This window comes from Myxocyprinus asiaticus, chromosome 41, assembly GCF_019703515.2.
Source record: "Myxocyprinus asiaticus isolate MX2 ecotype Aquarium Trade chromosome 41, UBuf_Myxa_2, whole genome shotgun sequence".
Taxonomy (NCBI): domain Eukaryota; kingdom Metazoa; phylum Chordata; class Actinopteri; order Cypriniformes; family Catostomidae; genus Myxocyprinus; species Myxocyprinus asiaticus.
The window spans coordinates 22,300,512-22,319,625 of NC_059384.1; the positions used below are offsets into that span (position 1 = coordinate 22,300,512).

Consider the following 19,114-nt stretch of genomic DNA (forward strand, 5'->3'; position numbering starts at 1 on the left):
AAATGAATATTTATAAGAGAACAATTTGCTGGAGCAGTTTGTGGTGAAAGCAAAGACTTGATTAAAGTAGCAATGGTTCTATGTAGAGTGGTATACCATGCCATTGTGAACGTTTAAAGCTGTGAAATCATCTTTCATATAAGCTGTCCTTGCTATGATTTACAGGAGGCAGGATGGCAGATTGGAATAACCTGAACTGGACAGGCAGATGAATGGTTTCATCATCTGTCAGTCACACCATTATAGCAATTACAGACATAATGAGGAGGATTTAGTGCACACATTTGTGTACACACATACACACACACACTCCAGTGACACAATGGCTGTCTCTATGGACAACAGACCAAGGAGAAGATCTCTAACTGAGCTGCTGTCTCTCATTAGCAGGGTAGAGATTCAACTGTCAGTCCTAATATATTAAAGGCACCATGTCCAATTGGTGCTATTAGACATTCTACAGTCCTTCTTAATTTTACTTTATGCTGCTCAAGGACATTATTCTTGCCTGCAACTTTGATTACATGCTTTTTTCTGGGGAAAATGAAGTTTCAAATAAATTATAGGAAATACTGACTGTTTTTTAAAACCAGATGTTTGCAGCAGCCCTCTGCAGGATTTTACTCTCATCATAAATATTATTTTCAGTTGAGTTATTAGTGCAATAAAATCCTTGCTCTGGGTTCCTGCCAGAGAGAATTGACATTAAGAGACATTTAGACTACCACTAAATGTAAGACTAAATTATAAATGTGTGTGTGTGTGTGTGTGTGTGTGTGTGTGTGTGTGTGTGAGAGAGAGAGAGAGAGAGCGAGAGAGAGATCTGCACATCAGATCACATCTACTCTCTTCATACCCTAATTGACAAAAACATCAAGGGTAAACAAAGGAAAAGATTTGCATGCTTTGTAGATTTTAAAAAAAGCATTTGACTCAATTTGGTTTACTTTACAAACTCCTACAAACTGGCACTGGTGGGAAAACATTTGATATTATACAATCCATGTACGCAAAAAGTAAATGTGCAGTAAAAATGGGAAATCAGAGAAGTGCATTCTTCCAGCAGGGCTGTGGAGTGAGACAGGGATGCAGTCTGAGTCCGACTCTGTCCAACATCTATATGAATGATCTTGCAGAAGCACTGGAGCGGTCCAGCATCCCTGGCCTCACTCTACATGACACTGAAGTGAAGTGTCTGCTGTATGTAGATGATCTTCTCCTGCTGTCACCTACAGCAGAGGGGCTTCAGCAGAGCCTCACACTGCTGGAACAATACTGTCATGACTGGGAACTCACGACTGAGAGAGTCATGTTGTTCCAGAAGAAGGCCAGATGTCAGGGAAATCAATTCCAGTGCACTTACAGAGGAGAGGTCCTACAACACAGCTCCCCCCTACAGTTACCTGGGCGTTGAAATAAGTGCATCTGGAGGATTTAACCGGCTGTAAAAACATTGGGTGAAAAGGCTCGGAGGGCAGTTTATGCCATCAAATTGTGATTCAGCCAAATAAAATTACCAATTACAATTTGGACAAAATTATATAATTCTATAATAAAATCAGTACTACTCTGCAGATGTGAAATATGGGGACCCATGACAAATTTTCACCATTGGGATAAAACCTCAATAGAAAAAATGCAACTGGAATTTGCAAAAGACATTTTAGGTGTACACAGATGCACCAAAAATAGTGCCTGTAGGGCTGATTTAGGTCTATACCCCTTAAGCACTGAAATTCAGAAAAGAGTCACCTCAAACAGTATGATCCAGAATCTATCAAATATAAAGCCCTCCTGTATCACACCCTGCGAATATTCTCGCTCTGAAACATGTTAATGAAAGCAAATCTGATATCCACCCAAGTTACATATCTAAACTTATTGTTAAATAAATTGACAAAAACCTAAAACATGATCAGGATTAAACATTAAAAACTGAACTTGAACTCCACATCAAACTTCAATGCTATTCGGCCCTAAACAGTACTACCAAATTCGAAAATGACTTATCAATCAAACAATTTAAAGAAAGAAAGATTCTGTCTAAATATAGACTAAGTGACCATGATCTAGAGGAAGCAAGGAAGACATCACAGATCCTGGTTACCGAGAGAGCAGATGATATGCAGACAGTGTTATACAAACCAAATAGAAGATGAGAAACACATCCTTTTTGTTTGCTCAAAGTACTACACTGTCAGAGAAACATTCTTTAAACATTTTTAAACAGTTTATCATTTATTCCATAAAAGGCCTGATACAGAGAAACTCACATACAGTACAGTATGTACTTGGAGAAGATGACAACACAACCACATAGCCACTAAATATGTGTCTGCCATTCACAATATAAGAAATAGTTAAGTCATTTTGTGTCTCCCCCCATGTAATATTTATTAGTATTTACATGTTTCACTCTTATTTATGTATTTTTTTTTTCCACTTTTACTTATTGTATTATTGCATCTTTTTATTATATTTTTATATTTATTTATTTATAATCTATATAGAAACAGCTTTGTAATGTTTTGGCAATACTGTAATAAAACTGTCATACCAATAAAGCTAAACTGAAATTGAAATTGAAAAATTGTGTGTGTGTGTGTGAGAGAGAGAGAGAGAGACAGAGAGAGAGAGAGAGAGAGATTGGAACAGTAGTTGAAGTTATGTCATTGAACATACAATACTAAAACACAAGGAAGAATTTATTGATCAAAAAACACTTTTTATGTAAATTCAAAATATACTACATGGCCATATATGTTTTTTGATATCTAATTAAGAGGTTTGGCTTTTCCAGTAATTTTAGTGAAGACAAATCTTAATGCCACAGCATTCAAACACATTCTAGACAATTGCGTGCTTTTAATTTTGTGGCAAAATTTGACCTCTGGGCACAAAATAAAGTCAATGAAGACAATTTGACAGGTGTGGAAAAACCTGTCTGGCCTGCACAAAGACTTGAGCCCAATTGAATGCCTTTGAAATGAATTTGACTTCACTGATGCCCTTGTGTCTGAATGTGAGCAAATCCCCGCAGCCACATTACAATATCTAGTGGAAAGCCTTCCCAAATGAGTGGGAGCTGACATTTAATTCCTAATAATTGCAATGGTTTTGAAAATAATTGCTCAACAAGCACATATGGCTTTGATGTTTGGGTGTTTACATACTGTACTTGTTATGTGTACAGTACAGTATGTTTATAATAATGTTCCATGCAGGCTCAGAATTGTGAGTACTGTCTGTGACTGACTTTAAGTTATGACGATACAAAAGATTTCAGATATCTTTATACATCACATGAAAAAATGTGTAAAAACCACTTAATTGTTGGAAAACAAGTATATTACAATTATGAAAATACTATTGGTACAAATTTTTGTGTGTAAGATGTGGGGAGGGGTATTTGGGGCTTTTCTGTCCCTTTTCTACAAAGAGACTTGCCCATTTATCATCTACCCTAGGAAAGATGATTCTTGTGTCCTGTGTTGCCCCTTAAATCAGCTTGGCCACTGCTACACCAACACACCCCAACCAGCTTAACACACTCATAATGATGATGAAGTGTGCCTCATGCAACTGTGTGTGAGTGTGTATGTGGAAAAGAAAGCTCAATATTTTAAAAGAATAGTTGACCCAAAATTCTGTCATAAATGACTCACCCTCACATCATTCTAAACCTGTATGACTTTCTTTCCTACACTCACCAACCACTTTATTAGGTACACCTGTACACATACTTATTCATGCGATTATCTAATCAGCCAATAGTGTGACAGCAGTGCAATGCATAAAATAATGCAGACACGGGTCAGGTAAATGTTCACATCAACCATCAGAATGGGGAAAAATGGGATCTCAGTGATTTCGACCATGGCATGGCTGTTGGTGCCAGACGGGCTGGTTTGAGTATTTCTGTAACTGCTGATCTCCTGGGATTTTCACACACAACAGTCTCTAGAGTTTACTCCGAATGGTGCCAAAAACAAAAAACATCCAGTGAGCAGCAGTTCTGCGGACGGATATGCCTTGGCTACAACAGCAGAAGACCGCGTCAGGTTCCACTTCTGTCAAGAACAGAAAGCTGAGGCTGCAGTGGGCCTACCACCTGTGTACCTCAGCAGAAATCGAGATTCATCAGACCAGGCAATGTTTTTCCTATCTTGAACTGTCCAGTTTTGGTGAGCCTGTGTCCACTGCAGCCTCAGCTTTCTGTTTTTGTCTGACAGAAGTGGAACCCGACGTGGTCTTCTGCTGTTGTAGCCCATCCGCCTCAAGGTTTGACATGTGCATTTTGAGATGCTGTTCTGCTCACTACAATTGTACAGAGGGGTTATCTGAGTTACCGTAGCCTTTCTGTCAGCTCGAACCAGTCTGGCCATTCTCCATTGACCTCTCTCATCAACAAAAGAGTTTCCATCTGCAGAACTGCCACTCACTGGATGTTTTTTGTTTTTGGCACCATTCTGGGTAAACTCAGGCTCACAGGCTCATCAAAACTGGACAGTTAAACACTGGAAAAACATCGCCTGGTCTGATGCATCTCGATTTCTACTGAGGTACACAGGTGGTAGGCCCACTGCAGCCTCAGCTTTCTGTTCTTGGCTGACAGAAGTGGAACCCGATGTGGTCTTCTGCTGTGGTAGCCAAGGCGTATCTGTCCACAGAACTGCTGCTCACTGGATGTTTTTTTGTTTTTGGCCCCATTATGAGTAAACCCTAGAGACTGTTGTACATGAAAATCCTAGGAGATCAGCAGTTACAGAAATACTCAAACCAGCCCGTCTGGCAGCAACAGCCATGCCACGCTTGAAATCACTGAGATCCCATTTTTCCCCATTCTGATGGTTGATGTGAACATTAACCTGACCCGTAGCTGCATGATTTTATGCATTGCACTGCTGTCACACTATTGTCTGATTAGATAATCGCATGAATAAGTAGGTGTACAGGTGTACCTAATAAAGTGGTCGATGAATGTACTTAATTTCTTGTCACTTCTACCTGGCTGCTACCCCAATAACTGCTATGTCCATATATAGTATAAGCTTATCTGCTGAATACTATGTCATAGTATGTTATGTTTACATTCACAGCATTTTCTATTATATTGTAATATCTTTTTGCACTACCTGTTTCATCTGATACTTTCACACTAGAACTGTGTACTGGTCAGCGCTGTACTGTCTCTTACTGTGCCTATTGTCCTGTTTCAGCAATTATTGTACTGTCTTGTACTGTTTGCACACGTTTCGTTTGCACATGCACTTTATGTAGAAATGTGTAGGCAGTGGTGGATTTAGGCATGGGCTACATGGGCAGTAGGGCACCATACAAGCTAGAACCGCTACTGTGTGTAGGTCTTTTAGTTCTGTGTAGTCTCATGCAGTTCTGTGTTTGTTTTATGTTGTTTCATGTTGTTTTTATGTAGCACCATGGTCCTGGAGGAACGTTGTTTCATTTCACTGTGTACTGTACTAGCTGTATATGGTTGAAATGACAATAAAAGCCACTTGACTTGACTTGAGACTGTTGTGCGTGAATATGCCAGCAGATCAGCAGTTACAGAAATACTCAAACCAGCCCGTTTGGAACCAACAAACATGCCACAGTCAAAATCACTGAGATCACATATTTTTTCCCAATTCTGATGGTTAAAGTGAACATTAACTGAAACTCCTGACCCATATCTGCATGATTTTATGCATTGCACTGCTGCCACACGATTGGCTAATTAGATAATCCCATGAATAAGTAGGTGTAAAGGTGTACCTAATAAAGTGGTTGGTGAGTGTATGTGGAACACATATGTGAGATGTTTTATTGAATATTGCCCTCAGTCTTTTCAGTACAATAGCAGTGTATATTTAATGCTTAAAAAAGGACTCAAAAGTATCATAAAAGTAGCCCATGCAACTTGTGCATCATATTCCAAGTCTTCTGAAGACATATGATAGGTTCTAGTGAGAAACAACATGAAATGTACATAATTTTCAATGAAAATTTTGATGTCTGCATTCATAACCGCTATGAGAGAAGATAGTTCACATTCTTCTTTGAAGAATCTAAAATATAGGATAGGTTGCCTTGTTTAATATTGGTTGGTCACTGCATTATACAGATTTAGATGACGTAACTACTCTAAAATGTGTAAAATAGATTTGATAAAGAATGAGAAGACCCCTGGAGTTTGCTAATTCGCTAGTTAGAATCCCAGGGCATGCAGAGTGACTCCAGCCAGGTCTCCTAAGCAACCAAATTGGCCCGGTTGCTAGGGAGGGTAGAGTCACATGGGGTAACCTCCTCATGGTCACTATAATGTGGTTCATTCTCAGTGGAGCGCTGGTGAGTTGAGCGTGGTTGCCGCGGTAGATGGCGTGAAGCCTCCACAGGCGCTGTCTCCGTGGTGACGTGCTCAACAAGCCACGTGATAAGATGCGCGGGTTGACGGTCTCATACTCGGAGGCAACTGGGATTCGTCCTCCGCCACCTGGACTGAGGCGAATCACTACGCGACCACGAGGACTTAAAAGCACATTGGGAATTGGGCATTTCAAATTGGGAGAAAAAGAGGAAAAATCCCCCCCCCCCCCAAAAAAAAAAAAAAAGAATGAGAAGGTGTGTCCAAACTGGTCCAAAAACGTTGTTGTGAGCCTGTCCTGGCACTTTACAGTTTTAGCACCTGTGTTTGCCTCCTTTTTGTGCAGCCTGTGTGGCTCGCATCCAAACGAGCATGACTTCTAATTATCGAATTAAAGTGACGCAAAACCACACATATTTGCACTTTTTTCAAGAGGTATGCGACACAACCAGGTGCGGAGAAGGGGCGATCCAGCAAGCGCATGAATCCGTTCCATAGTTTGGCTTAGTCCGGTCCCGTTCTCAGCTGCAGCCCGCGGATCTCCAAACAGGGTGGAAACTCCAAAAGAGGGCGTGGTTACCCCAGAAGGGGGCTGGGTCCGCTCCAAAAGGAGGCGGTACTTCCATCCACGTTTAGGATTAGGTACATACACTGTTGTCTTTTCTAGCAGTTTGGAGCTCCTGCCCTTTGTTGGAGCTCAGCCATCTCTTCGCAGCTGATTTTATGTGATGCTGCAGCAGTATTGTGCAGACGGCGATGCGCACACGCGTGTGAGGGCTCAGCGGTAGGGGGACCTCCTCTCCACCATAAACCGGGTTTTAATTCCGTTCACATAGCGAGACCCCGACAGAGTCCACCACTGAGATTCACACACCCTGTACCATTACGGATTTATTGCTTTTAAGAGTCTGTTTTCAACTGTTCTGCGAGGTGAATCTCGAGGTAAGATGCACATAATTTTATAGTTTAGTTTCATTCAATTGTTAGACGTTAAGTGTGCCCTGCTAGGCTCGCGCTGGTTGCGCACAAGCTACTGAATGGATGATTTCAATAGTAAACTGACTATAGCAGATGTCAGTGGTGTCCATATGAATTATTCTCACATCACTGTCACTGTTTTATCTGGTTAGAAACTATTTAATTTCAACATGTCACTGAAATCAATACTACGGCTGCAGGAAATTTGGACCGCACTCAAGTGACCATAAGGAGCATCAGTGAACTGTTGATCTCGACACTGTTTCGGTCTAAAATCGTTGAATCCTTTTTGGTATGTTATTATTAGGCTATTACCCACATATCTTTTCTTTAAAGTATTTTATGCGTTTTCATACGCGATTCGAGCTTGAGGATAGGAACACGGTAAGAACAAAGAAGTTATTAGGCAGGCACTTCAAATTGGAATGCTCAAGAATAACACGTCATAGTAAATAAACAGTCCTGGTCCGAGAACACTTAATATTAAGAACTGTATCATATTCAGGCAATTGTGACCTCATAGAATGTCGCGTTCTACCGCGAAGCAGCACTGACAGTCGCGTTGGAATGTGTGACACTTGGGGTTTAATATTCAACATACGGCGCAACGCAATGGACCATGACTTGAGCATTCTAATTCGATGAAAGTGGCCCGGATGAATAGCAATTGTAAACATGTAAATATAGCTGTTTCTTGAGTCGTTTAACTCCAGTATCTCAATATGATTCAGGATCCATTTTGGAGCATCATAGAGAGATTCAACAACCAAATTTATATAAATGCAATTATTCCCTAATTTATTGCTTTAATCCAGTGGTGTAGTAGTGTCTGAAGAGGTGGGCATACTGTGAATTTATGAACCCCCCACCCCACCAAAAAAACGGTCTCTAAAATGCATATGTTTACATTTATATACAGTAGATATGGAAAATGTGTAAGAAATATATATAAAAAAGCAAATGGCTTTTGTAATTATAGTCCCACATGAACTTACAAAATGTATATCAGGGTAAGTTTCTTGCTGGCATGGTGTAGAGTACAATACTAAGAACCATGGTATGGTAACTTCATGTTAAATACTGTATGTATTTACATTAATAGGTGTTATTAATGTTCCTATCATTAGCCTACTATGAAAACTGTTAATACTTTAATTGCTCTAATTAACAAACTAATACATACACAATACATCATAAACTGTTAAGCACTGTAGGCTATAGCTAATATGAGTGTAGTAATGTTCACATTAATATGTTATCTTGTATTACCTTATATAGCCAGGGTTGGGGAGTAACGGAATACATGTAACGGGATTACGTATTTAAAATACAAAATATAAGTAACTGTATTCCACTACAGTTACAATTTAAATCATTGGTAATTACAATAGTTACATTCAAAAAGTATTTTGATTACTGAAGAGATTACTTTGCATTTTATTGTCATTTGTTTCATTTAATATTTAGTCCTTTCAGATGGAAAACATTTATACATATAAATGATGCGATCCAAAGTGCATTTGAACAGCGGTGAAACACTTTCTTATGATGTGTTACATTCATACGAGCAGACAGAGAAGTACGTTTGAAGTAAGTTTGGAGCAGAAGAAATAGAAATAAACCTTGTGTAAATTGTCAGCTTTACACTAAGCTAAAATGCTATTTCTAGCCATTTTACATGCACGTTACCAGGCACGATCATATTTTTTTATCAAGAAAATTCACGTTAGATTATAATTTCTTTTTATCTAGTAATACCTTTGATATTAGGGCAAAAATCATATTCTTGATAATAATTTTTGTATTGTTTTCCTGTAAAAATATCTAAAAATCCTTAAAACAAGATCAATTTGATTTATCTTGTTTTAGAAACAACACTGCATATTTAGGTTTTTCAGAGAATGTATTTTTAACATGTATTTTGTCTTACTGTACTGGCAGAGTTTTTATAGTCAAAACAAGTGAAAAAAATCTACCAGTGCTGAAGAAGTAATCCAAAGTATTTAGAATACGTTACTGACCTTGAGTAATCTAACAGAATAAGTTACAAATTACATTTTACAGCATGTATTCTGTAATCTGTATTGGAATACATTTCAAAAGTAACACTCCCAACCCTGGATATAGCCTACATAAGAATGAATGGTTCTGTGCTTTTCTGTGTATAGTGAAATTGTTTTCCTGCTTAGAAATATAAATTGAGCTGATTTGATATCACGAGAAAATGGCACCACCGACAGCAGTAAAAGGCACACACACACAAAAAAAGACATTTCATATAGGCTAATTACGGGACACAGTTGTCCAGCATCTGCGAAGAGCATCAAAAACTAGCCTATATATAGCCTATATATTTACGTTAAGCAGGGAAATAAATTCACAGCGCAAAGTATGGTTATTCCAGGGATGTTTGTGCATCAGCATTAGACACTGTAAATGTCCCGCCCCTTATTGAAATGAAAAATGTGATTGGTTAGCAAATATCCAATCACGTCTGAAATGAATGTTCTGATTGGTGGATCTGCTTAGTTGGACTGTCTGTCTTGTCCATGCCATCAGTTGCGCTCCAGCATCCCGCAGCTCCGTGCATGTTTAGAGAGAATCTCTGTACACATTTTAAAATAAAAATAAATGAATACACAATTCACTCAATGGTGCTGCGGCATCGCATTAGTATGAAAAAGTTCCGGGTGAAAAGCCTACTCATTGTTCTGGTGGCCATACATATCATCACATATTTTAGGTGGGCATACACAAAATCCTAAGAAAGATAGGTGGGCATACAGCGTATGCCCTAGACTACACTACTGCTTTAATCATATATTATTACATGAACACAATTAGAGTAAATAATGAATCTGGCTTGGATTTGGAATGAGTATTTAGATCTGAATATATGTGGACTTAGTAGATGTCAAAGTTTTATGTGGTTCCATTTTCTGTATTTATTTATTTTTTAATAATGAAAGCAACAGTACAGATGGTTCTCCAAGAGATTTAATGGAGTAGTTCTTGGGTTGTAATTGAAACTGGAAGTGAAAAAAATCAGGAAGTGAATGAATTAGGTATGCGACAGGTTCCTATAAGACACAAATGCAAACACACACACACACACACACACACACACACACACACACACACACACACACCCCACTCAAGGATTTGAAAAAAAGGGCTCTTCGGAGTATGAATCCATGGAAAGGAAAAAGGAACATTTATTACAGGCTTATAACTGAGTCTATTAAAATGTCAGTGATCAGAAATTGGCCAGTCCTGCTTTATAAATTGCAATGGACATTACATATGTATGCATGCATTCATGACACAAAATGCAGAGCTAATCTTTTGTGTGTTGAAGCTCACTCTAAGAACAGCCATCAGTACTGTATTTCTCAGAGAACAAAAGATATTTCATATTTAAAATCTTGTATTTTTAACAAGTATATCTCTCTCTCCATCCTCTTTCTGTTTGTTTGGTACCTACCCATCCATCCATCCATTCATCAAAGGTTCAAAAGGGCTGCCTACAGGCTTGGTCTTTTTTTCTATTCCCTACCGTGAAGCATCAATAATGAATGTATTTCTGATTGGTGCCTCTCTCTGTGTGGCACATGGCAGTATTGAGACTTGCTTCTCTCTCAATAATGATTCAAAGTTGCAGAATTTTTTGCCTTTGTGCATTTTTGTGTGATTGTGTCAATGTCTCTCTAATAGCAAGAAATAATTCCATCAACAGTCATAACTACTACACACAAAGGTGTTTCAGAAAGCTCGTTGTTTAATATTAAACATTCACAAGAAGTGTTTGTGGAACGATCACCTATAGACAAGATACACTGTTTTTATTCATAGATCTTTAAGACTTGTGCGTTAGTTTGTCTGTCTACAATGAAAGTGAAAATGATCCATGTGTGACATGATCGCCTATAGACAACATTCAGTACATTATTTTTTTATTTATAAATCTTTATGCTTTTGTATAAAGGTGTTAGGGCACAGAAAGAGTGTTTTCGAATTTGTCAATGTTGCCCTAGTTCTGTGTGCCCTATTTAGTGATTGTTCTTCATCTTTACAGTGCCTGGGGCTACACTGAGAGACATTACTGTACTCTAGTCCCTGTGAAGCCCTTGCCTTAGGGTGATATTTTTCTCTCCATGGATTCAGGTTCACCCGCCATCTTAGTTTTTATTAGATCTCAGTGCCGCATTCGACACTATCGACCATAATATTCTTCTCAATCATCTTGAGTGTATGGCTGGCATCCAGGGTATGGCCCTCCTGTGGTTTTCCTCCTATCTAAAAGAAAAGACATTCTGTTAATTTAGGTAATTTTTTTTTTTTTTTTATAACTTCTACGTTGGCTCAATTACAGTGTGGTGTCCCTCAAGGGTCGATTTTAGGACCCTTGTTATTTTCATTGTATATGCTTCCTCTGAGCTCTATTTTTCAGAAGTACAGCATATCTTATCACTGTTATGCTGAAGATTTATGCTGATGATTTATTTCCCAGTGAGTATAGAAAAGAGTTGTTCATTTGAGAATGCCCTAAATTGCTTCAAAGATATCAAACATTGGTATTAAATAAAAGCAAAACTGAAGTTCTGATTTTAGGTGCATCCATGTCCTCCTTACCTGGCCTGGTTGCCCAGTTAGATCCTCTGTCGTCAAATATACAAGATCATGTAAGGGGTCCTGGAGTGATTTTAGACTCCTCGTTACATTTCAATAAGCAGATCTGTGCTGTTGTCAAGGGTAGCTTTTTCCACCTGAGATCTATCGCTAAAATAAAACATTTTCTTTCCCATAAAGAATTGGAAATTGTGATCCACTCACTTAATACAACAAGATTAGACTATTGTAACTCATTGTACATCTGTCTCCCCCAAACTGCGCTCTCCCGCCTGCTGCTTGGCTTTTAACAGGGTCAAGAAAGAGAGATCACATTTTCCCGGTTTTAGCATCTCTACACTGGCTTCCTGTGAAATTCAGGGTTGATTTAAAAATTCTGATTTTTGTCTACAAGGCACTCTCTGGTATCGCACCCCAATATTTCACTGACCTTTTCCTCCCTTACTACCCTACCAGAGCATTCAGGTCTTCTGATCAACTTCTATTGAGGGTTCCTCATTGCCGCAATAGATCTAAGGGTGATCATGCCTTTTCTGTGATAGGTCCTAATCTATGGACTAGGCTCCCTTTCCATGTGAGGTCAGCTTCATCACTAGCCATTTTTAAATCTTTAAAAACATATTTTTATTCTGTAGCTTTTGAATAGTTTGAAATGGATAAATGCATGATGCTGTATTTAAAGGTTTTATTTATTTTATTATGTTTTATATTTAACTTTAAATCAGTCTGTTTTTATATCACTCTGTCATTATTTATTTATTTGTTTGATCTGTAAAGCTAAAGGGTCAACTTCTGTTGTTTTTAAATGTGCTCTATAAATAAAGGGTGACTTGACATGACTTTAAGGTTTCAAACACTCCTATGCACTGTAGTATGCACTTAAAATCAGACATCAGGAGCTATCACATCTCTTGTGCATACTTCAACCCTATGGGGCGGATAATTTGTGTCCCAATCATCCTTTTCAGTACAGAATCAGATCAGATCAGAAGGGCAAAGACCTCTATCACAGCTAATAAATACATTTAAGTTCTGTAGGACCCTTCATCTGAATTCTAGTAAGTAGAGAAGGAGATGGGCCACTTCTAGATTTGAGCTACTCTAATAAAGTACAATTTATTATACCACTGTTGTCAGAGTTTTCTTCTATCCCAGCGTAACATGCAGAGACAATTATAGTAAGCCATTCGTAGGTTAATTTTCTCGAAAACTGTAAACACTGTCTCTGTGGTGCTATAAAAATTCCTGTGTTTGTTTTGAGTGACCCACTTGGACCCCACCTAACATTGTTACTCAATCAATGGTGTGAGAGTTGGACTATATGTACAACAGCAGACGAGGGGGGTATTCAGAAAGCTGTTTTGGAAACATTGTTTATTTTTGCAATTCTGTTCGGTGGCGCTAGTGTCACAGAAATGACATACTTCAGCTTTAAGTAGATAGGTGCTGTATTTCTATGCCTTTTAGCTACATAAAATAATAGCTGCCTGGGGATGTTACCAAGATGGCTGCCAAGTGAACTGACAGATATCTGTTTCCTTCAAGACCCTCCTGTGCAGTTTGTGGAGGGAAGTAGACAAGCAGGACTGCCCAGGGGAGGCCATCTGAGCAGCCATTAGTCTCTTGGAGGAGAATTTGGAAAAGGTGGCATAATGGACAAGTGAGATTTTGTATGCATCTGAGGCCAAGGATTTCATTAGAACAACTGCACTTTTTTCAACTTGGTCTCATATAATCACGTTACTATAGCTACATTATTGCAAAATGATTGTTACTTGGCTCGTTGTATGTATTGTAGCAGTTTCCTAGTGAAATGAACACTTGAGGTGCTACAACAACAATGGCTTTAATTCACTTTCAAACAAATCATTTACATTTATGCATTTGACAGACACTTTTATTCAAAGCATTTTATAGTGCATTCAAGGTATACATTTTGTTTCCATCAGTATCAGTATCACAAGTAAATCACAAGTAAAATGTCAGTTTGTAAACACTTACTTTTCACCCTGTTCCTCACACATTGCTATCTTATGAGATCTAAACACTTTTACTATAGCGCATGACTTTTAATGTTTGCATTACATCACCAACTACATTTATAAGCTTGTTGAAATGCCATCAAATTGTGCTATAGCTTAACTGATATTGTGTTGCACTTGCGATGCAAAAGACTGGGGTATGAGTCCTAAAGATCATGCAAGTCGACACATGAGTCGAAAGTGTCATAAGCACTACCAAATAAAATGGTTGCTTCAGCAATTGTCTTTCTTATCTCACATTTGCTTTTTATGACACTATAAGTTAGGTTAGGTTTAAGGTTGAGGGGAGGTAGGTTTTGTTATTTTAAAACTCATGGGAGCATTTACAGTACCTTAAAAAGCTTATTTGTTTCAGAGAAAATGTAACTCTCTTTCAGCGCCACACAGTGCACATTTCACCTCGGAACTGCCACGATACATGTAATGAACCACGTAATATAATTTTGCCAAAATATTAAAGTAGGTATAGCTGCAGGCCGGAGACCTCCAAATGGGGTGGAATCTTCAAAAGTACTTTTGCCACAAGTGAAAATGCAACACGACACAATCACAGCCAATCAGAACATATTTGATGTGTAGTAAACAGCTTTGTGGAGCTTGGTGTTTTTTTGACCAGTGAGATTTCATGGTGGGCAGAGCTACCCAGCACAACACAAAAAGAATAGCTTGTCGCTTTACTGCAACATGTCTGGTTAGGGCACAGTCTAATTTGTAGTGACATATAAATGCTAGAGCAGTAAAGGTAAGCTCTGTAATGATGTAAGTTTATTATTATCTTATGTTGTCATTATGATGTACACTGCTGGTGTCCTTGATATTGAATCTTTATCATTGCTTTGTATCTAGAACTGGGAGTACATAAGACTGTTTTTTTGTGCATGTATGCATGCTTGTGTTTTATTCATCTTCATTTGTCAGCATCACTGAGCATACATCCTTTCTAAGACAGCAAGCCAGCGGTTATGATGTGCATGCGTGTGTGCACGTGTATGTTGTGTACAGTATGTGGTGCGTAGTGTCCAAGGGAATTTTAAGGTTCAGTAATATCTTGAAGGAGACGGAAATACACTGCCATCACTTCACTTCAGTGGACAAACTAGGCACAAATGAGTGTGATTACACATGCACATGTACACACACACGCACGGATGCACACACATGCGTGACTACAATGCAACCTCTGCGGCTTTAAGATTCTCTGGCATGAGTTGCCACTGTCAGCCTCACAGCCCTGATCTGTCACTACCACATCACACATATATAATCATACACGGCAAGAGAGAGGGAGAGAGTGACTATACCAAGGAAAAATGATAGGAGATGGTGTGAGGTTAGAGAGTTAAAAATGAGAGTGAGTTGTGTTTGAAAGAGATTTATTGAGCCTGTGAGATTCAGTCTGTTGCCCAGGAACTTGCTGAAAAACAGTAATTTTTTCTGCCTTTCCTTTGGTCTCTTTAGCATTTTCCTCACTTAGCCACTAATTATTTAATATTTGTGTGCATGTGTGTTAGAAATTGTGGTTATATATCATACACAGTTTTTGAGTAATGTTTGTTGTCGTCCCAGGGTGCAAAGATGAAACAATTTGTTCCCCCACCAAGACAAAAATACTAATTTCCAGTCTGTTCTCATTTCTTATTTCATCCATACATATCCAAAAACATTATAAACCTAAATTTATAAGGATGGATATGAAATTGTTGGTGTGGGGTGTGGAGGATTCATGTCATAAATGTACCATATATAATGTATCCCAACTCCCAAGAACAAATAGTGATGTCATGCAAAAAAAAGATTTCAGTTATGCAGTCAGCACTGTCTGACCAACTCTGCTCACATCTGCTCAGCAAAGCTCAGCTCTTCATGTCAGTATGACAACGAGATAGGTGGGGCGAGCTTTTTTGTCAGTTTGTACATTGCCATTCATTCTTATCTTTGAGAAACGGAGAGTTGTGTGGAATGCAGCTGACGGGTCGAAAGCTTTGTGGCTCGACAGCCCGGTAATTCGTACAATCTCCAGAGGTGCTTTTTTCTCACATGAATTGGGAAAGTACAGTTCATGTGAGATTTATGAAATAGGAACATTGAATAATTGATAAAATGGAGGTACTCTTCGCTCGCTTGTTTCTCTGTAACCCTGCTTAATGCATACTTAATGCATTTAACTCTTACAGAGACACATGACAACAGGTTGTATGTTATGTGTAAAACAGTTCAGAAACAAGGGAAAGAGTCGTGGGTGAATTCACTGAGAATAAGTCTATGTCCACATTAATCCGGATAATCTGGATTGCTTGTCCACACTAAAATGTATGAAAACTCTTCAATCCACTTACTGCGCTGTAGCAAGGTTTCTGAGTTCTGGGCAAAGGAGGAGTCAGGAGACAGCGAACAGTCAAAGGTGAGTGTTTTATTAGTCTCTCTCAGTCTTAATAAACTTAAACAAAAAGGGCTCTTTGATGGCCAAACACACAAACAGCTTCAGGTGATGGCTCTGGTCTCTCTCTCCACTCTGATGCTCTGGTGTGCCTTTTCAAGTCTCCCTCCACCATCACTATAATGAGAGACAGGTGTTAGAGATAATTACGGCCCAGGTGATGAGCCTTAGACTGACACATGACCATGCCCCCCATGCCACATGCGCATATGAAAAATTGCCATTCCATGTACAGTCTGAAACGCAAATGTCCTTGCTAGACAGCAGTTCTGAGTACACTTCCCATCGCCTTTGAAGGAATGCAATGTGAAGGTTGTACAAAGTAATAACGCTATCAAAGTGTAAAGCAGGCACATACAACATGGGCTGCCATCTTGATTGTTTGAGTGGTTCACACGACTGCGTCACATGACAATAAATACATCATAGTTTTCAGATTTCTCTGTTTCCCCTGTCCACACTTCAAAGCGAAGACAGCGTTTACAAATTTATCTACTTGAGAAAGCGTTTTCGAAAAGCTCAGATTTTGCTGTCAAAAATGCTGTAAATGTACACAAATATCTCTTTTAAATAAAAGTCAGTTTAATGCCTGCTTTCCTCAGGCAGTAATAGTCCAATGTTAATTGCACAGGGCAAATAACATGGAGCTTTGTGCACAACGCTCAATCTATAATAAGCCTGTTTAAATAGAAAAGAGGCGGATTTGTGCATAAAGGGATGACAATGATTTTATTTAAATACTCAAAATGCAGCAGCATTTCAGCACTGATTGCGTCTGCACAAGCTATATAATGAGTGATTGGTGAATAAGATGCTGGTTTTTGCTTTGAAACACTATGCACAAAAGTGACGCAGCAGTTTAGTGAATTTGCCTCTCAGTTTTCTTCTTTCTGACAGCTATAAATGTATCATATAAACATGCTTTTTCTGAAAAAAAAAAAAAAAAATGGCATATGATGCCAAACACTGATTTGTTTATAATTTACAGCCCATTCTAATTGATTCTTCCAAGACTATTACTAATCATTCTTGGAAATGTTAGAAATCCTCATCTATTGTTGGGTTTCCATCCAACTATTTTTATTCAAATTTTTAATTTGCGCTTAAACTTGAATTGAAAAGCTTGATATGCACATAAACTCTCAAAATTCTCTTCAAAGTTTATGCGCTAGTCAGAGGTGAAATTTCTAGAGCCAAAATGCACATTAGGGTGATGAAAAATGGTTTATTCGCAAAACAGTGACATGATTTTTTTCCATTTGTGCACGTGTTATGGGTGTGCGATAGCTTGTTTTTACTGGCCCAACAATTGGTCCGGGGGGTATTTGGGAGGCTGGTGGTGTGTGGCCATAGCAGCCATTTCAGCCCTTATTATATGTGATATTACACTCATTCTGCAGCATCTCCTGGTAGCATTTAATAAAACGATGTACAATTGCTCCAATACAGCGAGTACAACTCTCCATGAAGCAAGGTCATTCAGCTGCTCCATCATGACAAGCGCATGATGTAGTGGATGGAAACGTGCAATGATTCACATTTTCTTCAGTCAAATTTTTAGTAATGCGCTTAAAAAATGGGACACATTTGAATGGAAAACCAGCTTATGGCAGTTCAGTCAACTGGCTTGAAACTCTCTCACATTGGCCCAGGTCAACCATATTGTTGAACCGCGAAAAGTGTCCTAATACTCTTTTAAGCAATTGGACTTGTGAGAGGGTGAAAACATCACATAGATTTACATTAAAGGAGGGATCAAAGCCATTTCTAGGATGATAATATCAAAGTGACTTGGTGGTAGGCTCTTTTGACTTAGGCCAGTAAAGTAACCACCAAACAACTACCCTGAACATCCTAGTAAGTACCACCCAGAACACCATTTACTGTATCTGCAAAATCTAAAAAACTTCTGTTCCTTTTGGAATCTTGAAGCTATGTAGGAAGCAGTTTGCTATTGGTTCATGCTGCTTACTCCTCAGCTGTGATTGGTTTGATAAGGTCTGTCATCTCAGTTTCCTGACATCCTGTTTTGGGACATGATATTTGTGCAGCACTCATTTCCATCCCACTCACACACACATACACACCACACACTCTGTCTAAAGCACAGAGATTTGTGTAAGCGCTCGTTAGCAAGGATAATCTGCACTAGACAAGCTGTAAGAGGAGGGGAAGTGGCTGTGTGTGTGTGACGGTATTTAAGGATAGATCTGTCTCAGCTTAACACACACACACACACATTCAATTTATATGCACACAGTACACTTTAAATAATTACAGGCTAATGGACAAATCAGTTACATGATGTATGTTTTCAGTATTATGTTTGATATAAAAAGTTTTTTACATTTTCTGATAAAAGAGATTTGTGTTTAAAGGTCATATCCACAATGCTGGGGTATTGTGTGTGGTTGCCAGGGCCTGACTATGCAATTTCTAAGGTGTTCTAAATGGTTTTTAGTGTGTTGCTATTTATTTGCCAGGGTGTTTTGGGTAGTTGCTAGGCTGCTTGCTGGCCCAAGTCAAAAAGCCTACCTACATAAATCTCTATGATGATCTGGTTCCTATATGGCTTGGGTCTCTCCATCAATGTCTGTGGGATTTTTCCCCTGTTTTATTATCTGCCAGGAAAGATCATAAATCTGATCACTTAAAAAAAGTAAT

The 19,114-nt window shown here is 38.7% G+C and overlaps 1 protein-coding gene across 4 annotated transcripts in view; it reads left to right on the forward strand.

The window, feature by feature from the left end:
• Positions 1–7,055: 7,055 nt before the first annotated feature.
• Positions 7,056–19,114, forward strand: part of LOC127432000 (disks large-associated protein 1-like) — a 195,432-nt gene continuing 183,373 nt past the window's right edge. For all 4 annotated transcript variants that reach the window (XM_051682716.1, XM_051682715.1, XM_051682714.1 and 1 more), the window contains exon 1: positions 7,056–7,306. The gene's annotated coding sequence lies outside the window, so the exon portion shown is untranslated. The remainder of the gene's footprint in view (positions 7,307–19,114) is intronic.